The sequence below is a fragment of the Rhincodon typus genome, chromosome 8 (assembly GCF_021869965.1).
Source record: "Rhincodon typus isolate 14 chromosome 8, sRhiTyp1.1, whole genome shotgun sequence".
NCBI lineage: Eukaryota > Metazoa > Chordata > Chondrichthyes > Orectolobiformes > Rhincodontidae > Rhincodon > Rhincodon typus.
The window spans coordinates 46,481,196-46,491,709 of record NC_063339.1 but is presented as its reverse complement, the minus strand read 5'-3'; the positions used below and the strand labels follow the sequence as shown (position 1 = coordinate 46,491,709).

Below are 10,514 nucleotides of genomic sequence, written 5' to 3'. Positions count from 1 at the left end.
TCTAGACCTGATTATTTCAGTGCATTCTTGGTTGGCTTCTCACATTCTATATTTCATAACTTTGAGATTACTAAAAACTCTGTCCTTGTCCGAAGTTGCATCAGTCCAGTTCACCTTTCGCACCAGTTATTGCCAACCTTCATTGTTCCTGGTCAAGTAATGTTTATGTTTTAAGGTTCAAATCCTTGTTTTCAATTCCCTCAATGACCTCAATCTTCCTACATCTATAATCTCCAACAGCCCCGCAATGGTCTGAGATATCTGTGCTCAAGTAATTCTGGCCTCCTTGATCATTTCTGTTATTACCGTTTCACCATTGGTGACTGTGCTTACATTTGTTTAGGCTATAACCTCTGGAATGCCCTTTCCAAAGCTTTCTATGATTCTTCTATTCCTTCTCCTCAAAGAGACTCCTCAAATTCCAGCTCTTTTACCAATCTGTTGTAATATATTATGTGGCTTGGTATTACATTTTGCTTTATAATGCTTTTATGAAGTGTTTTGAGATGCTTTATGACATTAAAAGTGCCATTGAGCGTCAGAGGGTAGCAATGGAACATGCCTGAGAAAAAGTGAGGTAACCCATTGTACAGTGTGCATCAGTTTCTGCATGTCATAATACAGAATAGAATTGACACTTCCTCAGAACTGGAATTCTGAGCGGTAATGAGGTCCATGTGGTCCACGTAGCAACCAGCAATGTATGTAGAATGATGAAATAGTCTCTGTGGAGAGAGTTTGAGGAACTGCAATCTAAATTAATAAGTAGAACCTAAAGAGTAATTATCACTGCATGCTAGCTGAGCCACATATAAATTGGTATTCGGTTGAATAAATTTGAAAAGTTAACATATAGCTCAAAGAAGGTGGTGAAAAAAGGAGTTTCAGATCATGGGGTGCCGATGGCAGTACTTGGGGAGAAAGGGAGCTGTTCTGCTGGGACAGTCTTCACTTAAACTGGGCAGTGATCTCAGTGCTGATGGATATCACAAGTAGAACTGTGATGAAGCTTAAATTTAGTTTCATTGCTTTGGATTAAAAGCTAAGTGAAGGAAAATTACAAATCTTAAAGAGAAAAATCAAGGTCATGTACTAGTGTAGTGATAAGCAACAAATTAATTTCAAAGCTGCTACGATGAAAGTTCATAGACTTTGCTTTTTCCACTGATTTGCTGAGTATTTTCAGCAATTTTTTTTCATTTCAGATTTCCAAAATACACTGTACTTTGCTTTTAACATGATCGACCATCTAGCGACATTAATAGATTATTGAAAATGCTGGAAATGCGCAGTAGTCCTGGTCATCAATGGACAGACAAAATCGTTAACATTTTACGTCAATGCCCCATTTCATCAGAATTTCCAAAATTTTCAGGTTTTATTTCATCTCTCTAACATCAATATTTTGGTATGTTTGATCGAATAACTGTTAAAGAGATTGAGTAGGTAGTCAACTAACCAGACTGACCTGACAGCTGTCTTTACAGTAATGATTTACTGTAGCCTACGTGGAAAGGCATGTACTTGTTTGCAATTATAATATTTGAGATATCAGTGACTGATGTCACCCAAGAAGAGCCAGTGCTGCTATTGTGACCCTGATCGTCTTTGGTTACAGTAGAAATATCAACAGTTGTTCAATCGTGAATTCATTACAGTTTATCTTTGTGTTGGAGATTTAAAAAATGATCACATTAATATTCTGTATTCTATGATTAGAAGATTATTTCTTCCCGTTAGTACAGAAAGCTCCAAGCAAAATAATTGATAAAAAGTTGAATTGTTACAGCTGACAGCCTTAACTTTCTGTAATTTGTTCACTGGTACCCTGAGTAAGAGAAAAATTTACGTGGTCCCAATGCGGAAAGATGGACGATCCTGCCAGAGAGCCGTAGCTTTTAAAAAGATATATAAGTTCCCCAGTGACAGAAACAAAGAATCATGCAACAAGTTTTCATGTTTTTAAGATTTTTATTATAATAAACCACAATCAAAATCGATTTTAAAAAAAAGTATTTAGTAGCCAATTAATGTTCTAAACCACTGAAAAGGTATTAGCCATTAACAATCTCAAGTAACCAAAAGTCCCACACCACTACACTCTCAGCTGAAACATAGTCTTAGGAGAATAGGAACATGGGAGGAAGAATAGGTCGTTCAGCCTTTTGAGTCGTGATCTAGAATGATGGAACAGACTTGAGGGTCTGAATGACCTTCTCAGTATTACACTGGATTGTGAACTGAGAATGAATTGAATAATTAATCTACTCCTTAAGACATGGATATTACCAGAAGAACAAAACTAAACAGACAAGTTGTTATGCCTTATTATTAAAATATCTAAAATACGATGAGGTTTTTGTCTGGCACTTTTCTGATTGAATATTGGTATCTTGATCCTTTTTCTGGTTGTATTGTATTGCTATGTGAACTGCCTTTTTAAAATTTGATGAATCACCTCTGCTTTTATGGGTTGATGCTGACAAGCTGCCACAACAACAAATTTTATAAGGCATTTAATGTAATGAAATATCACAAGGTGTTTCACAGAACCTTTTACTAATATTTGTCAGTGTCTAGATATCCCTAAGAATGATAGGGTTGTAATGGAAAGGGATTTTACCTTTCCAGGCATAGATTGGGACTGTAGTAGTGTTAAGGGCTTGGATGGGGAGGACTTTAAGTGTGTACAAGAAAATTTTCTTCTTCAGTGTGTGGATGAACCGACTAGAGAAGGAGCAAAACTTGACCTTCTCTTAGGAAATAAGGCAGGGCAAATAACTAGGGTGTTAGTGAGGAAGCACTTTGGGGGCCAGTGAACATAATTCTATGAGATTTAAAATAGTTGTGGAAAAGGATAGACCGACCTAAAAGTTAAAATTCTTTTTGCTTGTATTAGGCAAGAACTTTCAAAAGTTGATTGGGGAAGACTATTCATAGGTGAAGGGGCAGTTGGAAAGTGGGAGGCCTTCAAAAATGAAATAACAATAGTCCAGAAGTAGTATGTACCTGTTAGTGTGAAGGGCAATGTTGGTAGGTGTAGGGAATGCTGGATGACAATAGAAAATGAGGCTGTGTCAAGAAAAGGGAGACATTTCAGGTATAGACAGCTGGGATTGTGTGAATCCGTCAAGGAGTATAAGGGCTTTACGAGTATACTCGAGGGAAATCAAGAAGGCAAAAAGGAGGCATGAGATAAGTTTGGCAAATAGGGTTAAGGAGAATCCAAAGAGGTTCTACAAGTACATGAAGGGCAAAAGAGTAACGAGGGAGAGAACAGTGCACCTTAAAGGTCAACAACGCTGTCTATGCGTGGAACCGCAGGACATGGGTGAGGTACCAAATGAGTATGTTGTGTCAGTATTTACTGTGGAGAAGCATATGGAAGCTAGGGGACCTGGGGAAATAGAGTGATGACTTGAAAAGTATCCATATTGCAGAGGAGGATTTGCTGGATGTCTTAAAATGCATAAAGGTGGATAAATCCCTGGGATCTGTATCCCAGAGCTTTGTGGGAAGCTAGGAAAGAAGTTGCTGGACCCCTTGCTGAGATATATGTATCATTGAAAGCCAGGGGTGAGGTGCCAGAAGAGTGGAAGGTGACTAAAACTGGTGCCATTGTTTAAGAAAGGCTGTAAGGAAATGCCAGGGAACTATAGACTGGTGAGCCTGATGTTAGTGGTGTGTAAGTTATTGGAGGGGATTCTGAGGGATAGGATTTACACATATCTTGAAAGGCATGGACTGATTAGGGATAGTCAACATGGCTTTGTGCATGGTAAATCATGTCTCACTGACTTGATTGAGTTTTTTGAAGAAGAGACCAAGAAGATTGATGAAGGCAGAGCAGTGAATGTATGGACTTCAGCAAGGCCTTCAATATTTTCACAAAGTAGACTGGTTAGCAAGGTTAGATCACATGGAATCCAGGGAGAGCTAGCCATTTGAATGCAAAATTGACTTGAAGGTAAATGACAGAGGATGGTGGTGGAGGTTTGTCTTTTGGACTAGAGTCCTGGGACCAGCGGTATGCCGCAAGGATCGGTGCTGAGTCCGCTGCTTTTTGTCATTTATGTAAATGATTCGGATATGAATACAGGAGGAACGGCTCGTAAGTTTGTAGGTGATTGTAGTGCTGTAGTGGACAAAGAAGGTTATCTCAGAGTATAACAAGGCCTTGATTAGGTAGGTGGAGAAGTTGCAGATGGAGTTTAATTTAGAAAAATGTGAGGTGTTGCATTTTGGTAAGGCAAGTGTATTTATACACTTAATGGTAGGGTCATGGGGAGCGTTGCTGAACAAAGAGACCTTGGTGTGTAGGTTCATAGTTCCAGACGGTGGAGTGACAGGTAGATAGGTTAATGAAGAAGGTGTTTGGTATACTTGCCTTTATTAGTCAATGCATTGAGTATAAGCGTTGGGAGGTCATGTTGCAGTTGTACAGGATGTTAGTTAGACCACTTTTGGAATTCTGGGTTCAGTTCTGGTCTCCCTAATCTCATAAAGATGTTGTTAAACTTGAAAGGATGCAGAAAAGATTTACAATGATTGTGCAGGGTTTGAAGGATTTGAGCTGTAGGGAGCAGCTAAATAGGCTGGGGCTATTTTCCCTGGAGCGTTAGAGGCTGAGGGGTGACCTTCTCGAGGTTTGTAAAATTGTGTGGGACATGGATATGGTGAATAGTCAAGGTCTTTTTTCCAGGGTAGGGGAGTCCAAAACTAGAGGGCATAGATTTAAGATTAGAGGGGAAAAATATGAAAGGGACCTAAGGGGCAACATGTTCCACCCTCTCCACGCAGAGGGTGGTGTGTGTATGGAATGAGGTACCAGAGGAAGTGGAGGAGGCTGGTAAAAGTAAATCATTTGAAAGGCATCTGGATGGGTGCACGAATAGAAAGGGTTTAGAGGGATGTTGGCCAAATGCTGGCAAATGCGACAAAGGATCTGTACAACTCGATGATTGTATCTTGAAAATTATCTAGTTAAAACTCAATGACCTCAGTTAAGCCTCAAAACAAGATAGTGCTGATTCACAATTGGATGAGGATTTGCACTTTACTCCTTAATGTGGTTAGGTGGGGTGGTGCCTTCCTGGCCAGTACAGTGAATGAGAAGAGTTGTGTGAAGGATGGAATCACCTGGGTTGTTGCGGGGCGATGGTGCAGCACAAGAGGGATGGAATTGCATGGCATGACAGGGAGGAATGGTATAGTGCGAAAGGGCTGAGATGGATGGCATATGAAGATTGTAAGGATAGGAGGAATGAGAGGCTTGGCAATGGCATTGTAGAGATGGAGTAGTATAATGAGGGGGAATGTGAAATATTGAATGTTTTGGGATGAGTTCAATGTGATAATGAAATTGTTTAAGTATACTCATTTATTTGTAAATATTTTATGGGAAGGATGGAGTTACATGGGGTAGGTTTGATGTGTGAGTATTGGGAGGGTGGAGATGTTATGGGTGGGATCGGATTGGAGAGAGAGTGACATGGGATAGGGATGGCCTGGAAGGAATGGAATATGATGACAGAATTGGTTAAATGGGAAGTTGCGTGGAATGTTTCAGGGCTGATGATCATTCCAGCTTGTAAGGAATGACAGAATGGGCTGGAGGAGCTGTCTTGTCTAATTCTGCTCCTGTTTCTTATGTTCTTAAGTGTACTAATTTGACCATAAATGTTTTGCGGTAGCGGATGTTTTCTACACATTGCAATATCTTCAATGTGGATATTCAAGGTAAAGCTTCCTAACACAAACATGTATTCCTTTTGACACTGTGACATTGATGGCCTTGCCATTGGCTTCCAAGACACTAAGCTCTAAAAATCCCTACTTGAAACTCTCTGAATTTTCTACCTCTCTTTCCTCCTCTCGGACACAACCTTAAACTTAACTCTGCAATTTAGTTGTGGTTACCTGTCCTCATTTCTTTTCTCTGTAGTGGTGTTAAATTATGTTTCCTAATGAATCTGTTCTCAGTGTCATCCGGGAAACAGACGAGCACATGTATGACTGCATTGCCACAGATCCATACCTTAATGCATTTCTCTTTGCCTTCAGACAGCAGTGTACAATATCGCTATTTCACATTCCACTAATACTTAGAAATAAAGATCACTTACATATAAAATAAAAGCACATTAAATTGAGTGCTTCAAATACAGCTTTTGAACATAGAAATAGAACATAGAACCTAGAACAGTACAGCATAGTACAGGCCCTTCGGCCCACGATGTTGTGCCAAACTTTTACCCTAATCCTAAGGTCTATCTAACCTCCACCCCTACCTTATACTATCATCCATATGGCTATCTAATAGCCGCTTAAATGCCTCTAATGAGGCCGACTCCACTACCCTCTCCGGCAATGCATTCCATGCCCCTACCACTCTCTGAGTAAAGAACCTACCTCTGACGTCTCCCCTGTATCTACCTCCAATCACTTTAAAACTATGCCCCCTCATAATAGCTACCTCCACCCCAGGAAAATGTCTCTGGCTGTCTACTCTATCTATACCTCTGATCATTTTGTACACCTCTATCAAGTCACCTCTCATCCTTCGTTGTTTTAAAGAGAAAAGCCCTAGCGCTCTCAACATTTCCTCGTAAGACCTTCTCTCCATTCCAGGTAACATCCTGGTAAATCTCCTCTGCACCCTTTCCAATGCCTCCACACCTTTCCTGTAATGAGGTGACCACAACTGTACACAATACTCCAGATGTGGCCGAACCAGGCTTTTGTATAGCTGGAGCATAACTTCACGGCTTTTGAACTCAATCCCTCTATTAATGAAAGCTAATGCACCATACGCCTTCTTAACAACTCTATCCACCTGGGTGGCAGCTTTCAGGGAACTGTGAACATGAACCCCAAGATCCCTCTGCTCCTCCACGCTGCCAAGAATCTTTCCATTAACCCTGTATTCTGCTTCAAGTTTGTCCTTACAAAATGAATCACCTCACACTTTTCAGGGTTAAACTCCATCTGCCACTTCTCAGCCCAGCTCTGCATCCTATCAATGTCCCTTTGTAACCTCGAACAGCTCTCCGCACTGTCCACAACACGACCCACCTTCGTATCATCCGCGAACTTGCTAATTCACCCTTCCACTCCTTCATCCAAATCATTTACATGCCAAATCCTTTGGTCATGGCATATTTTTTAAATTTTACAATTATGTGTTTTCTCCAGATTTGAAGAAGGAAGATGCGTGTGATCTCTTTGCCTTTCAAACTTCAGCATACTATTTTTTGAGTCAGTGGTACATTCTGTTTTAATTTTTTCTCAAATTTGAACTGTTATGTTCTTTTAAACACTGTCAGAATTGTCAAATTAGGAAAACAAAAGCACAGCTGCAACATTTTTTTAAGGTGTAAAATTATAAGGAGAGAGTATAATTTAAAAAAAAATGGTGAGCAGTGCAGTGGAGTCTTTGAACAGTGCATATTGACAGACTTTGAGTTAAATTGGATTATGACAAGTCAGTTTTGATAGTAACATAATCATTCTGCCACTGTGTGGAGCTATGTAAATTTGACAGCTATTTGTCTTCTGCCTGAAATTGAGAGCACTGTTAAATGCAACAGCTGCACATGAGGGTTTATGTCACAGAAACTAAATCAGAAAATGCTGGAAACATTCAGCAGGTCTGGCACCACAATCTTAACAGGGTATGTTCTGTTGAAAGGTCACCGAATGAAACGTTATCTCTGTTATTCTCTACAGACACTGCCTGACTTGCTGAGTATTTTTACCATTTTTTCCAATATTCACAGTATTTTGCTTGTCTGTTTAGGTTGCATAGATGACATGTGCAAAGGAGTCTCAATAACCCCCAGTGCAAATAAAAATGGCCATATTTGAAATGCTTCTTGAAAATGCTGGTAGTGATTTTATTTTGATATTCATTTTCTGTATTGCAATATGGGTTCCTGAAAGAAGTTGAAATTTTGATGTTCTTGCCAGTTGATCATTTACAGTGATGCCATTGAGGAGTCAGAATTAGTGATAATATTCAGACCCAGCAGTGTTAGAGGTGTTATTTAATATGAATAGTTGTGATGGTGGAAGAGAGGATGAAGTGAAAATTGCATAATATGTGAGGAAGATTAGTCATTTGGCATGAGGAAATTGCTAAATCTCCTCTGCAGGAAGTGAGTGCCATATCAGGATTCCATTTAGTAGAGCAACCTCCTCGCAAAACTGTTTAGGGAGACCAGTTCTTGAAAAGCTGCTCAGTACTGGAGAGACAATTGTCAGAATGCTGTTACAAGGTTGAGGATGTGGGTGCCATGAGTGGGATCTGATTTTTTTTTTGTTGAATGTAATTCTGGGCTTTTCCATATTCTCTTACATGTTGTCAAGCTCCTGCTTAGCATCTTTAGCCTATTTCTTTTCTGTTCCATCTCTAATTTTGTCCTTCAGTTTGATTTCTTCTTTCTACCAATCATATAACTTTGATTTGAGAAGAATGGAAAAAATAGTTGATGTAACACCTTTGATTCAAGAAAGGAGGGAGACCGAAATCAGAAGCTTATAGGCCACTAATCCTAACACCTTCGTAGGGAAGTTGCTGCATTAAGTTATTAAGGAAGTTACAGTAGAATACTCAGAAAATCATAATGTGGATCAGTCAGAATCAATGTTTCCTTATGAAAAGGAAACTCTAACTAATCTATTCGAGTTTAGTGGAAGTAACAAGCAAAATTGATAATCAGAGAACTTAGAGATGTAGTGTACTTGGATTTCCAGAATACCATGCGAAAGGTTACTATACAAGATTAAGCACATGATGGTTGTGGTGGGGTGGTAGGGAGAAACACATTAGCATGGATAAAGGATTGTTTGGTTAACAGGAAGCAGAGTAGCAGTGATAAATACATCAATTTTTGGTTGGCAAGCTGCAGCTAGTAGAATGCAACATGGTTCTATCCTGGACCTTTTTACAATCTATATCAATGACTTGGATGGAAGAACAAATCTATGTTATTAAGTTTGTTGAAGAAACCAAATGCCATAAGAAAGTAAGTTGGCACGAGGAGGCAGAGTGACTTTGAAGCAAGACAGAGAGCTTAGTTGAGTGGACAGATTTTGATAGATGGACTATAATGTGGGAAAAGATGAATTTTTCTCTTTTTCCTGCCAAAGTGGGCAAGCAGTATACTGTTGAAATTGGAGAAAGATTGCAGAAATCGGTGACACAGAAACACCTGGATGTTCCAATACATGAATCATGCAATATTTGTATTCAGATGATTAGGAAGGCAAATGGAATGTTGATGTTTAGTGCAAGGGGAATAGAATAAGAACAGGTAAGTTTTGTTGCAGCTGTACAGGACCTTGTTGAGACCACACGTGGAGTGCTGTGTACTATTTTGGTTTCCTTCAATGAAAAAGGGTATAATTACCATAAGACTGTCAGATATAGGAGCAAAATTAGACCATTTGGCCTACTGAGACTGCTCTGCCATCCGATTATGGCTGTTATGTTTCTCAATCCCATTCTCCTGCTTCCTCCCTGTAACCCTTGATCCCTTTCCAATCAAGAACCTATCTATCTCCATCTTAATTTACAATCAGTAATTTGGCCTCCACACCCCTTTGCAGCAATGAGTTCCACCAGCTCTGGCTGAAGAAATTCCTCCTCAGCTCAGTTCTAAAGGGTCGTCTCTTCACTCTGAGGCTGTGCCTAGTCTTTCCTACAAGTGGAAACATCTCTTTCAAGCCCCTCAATATTCTCTAAATTTCAATAGAATCCCCCCCCTCATCCTCCAAACTCCGTCGAGTACAAACCCAGAATCCTCACCAGCTGCTCAGATGACAAGCCTTCAACCTTGGGATTATTCTTGTAATTCTCCTCTGGTCCCCCATCTAATGCCAGCACATTCTTCCTTAGATACAGGCCCCAAAACTGCTCACAATATTCCAACTGCGGTTTGACCTGAGCCTTATACAGCATTGGCTGTACGTTTCCACTTTGGAATTCTAGTCCTTTGATATGTGTGCTATCATTGCATTTGCCTTCCTAACTGCATGCTAACCTTAGGAGAATCCTGAACTAGGACTCCCAAGTCCCTTTGTGCTTCAGATTTATGAAATTTAGAAAATAGTCTATGTCTCTATTCTTCCTACCAAAGTGCATAATTTCATACTTTCCCACATTGGGCAAAGAAGAGGCAGGTGGAATACACTCTCCTAGCCTGTCCAAGTCCTTCTGCAGCCTCCCTGCTTCCTCAATGCTACCTGGTCCTCCACAGATCTTCATGTCATCTGAAAATTTAGCAACACTTCCTCAGTTCCTTCATCCAGATCTTCATGTAATGTGAATAGTTTTGGTCCCAACATGGACCCCTGCAAAACTTCACTAGTCACCAGCTGTTATACTGAAAAAGAACCCTTTATCCCTACGCTCTACCTTCTGACAGTCAGCCAGTCCTCTAGCTATGCCAGTTCCTTATCCCTAAGACCATGGGCTGTTATCTTAATTGTGTTGGAACAATTCAGAGAAGGTT

The 10,514-nt window shown here is 40.0% G+C and overlaps 1 protein-coding gene across 1 annotated transcript in view; it reads right to left on the bottom strand.

Moving 5' to 3' along the window:
* Positions 1-10,514, bottom strand: part of LOC109935203 (protein TALPID3-like) — a 286,726-nt gene that overhangs the window by 102,845 nt on the left and 173,367 nt on the right. The gene's annotated exons all lie outside the window — the stretch shown is intronic.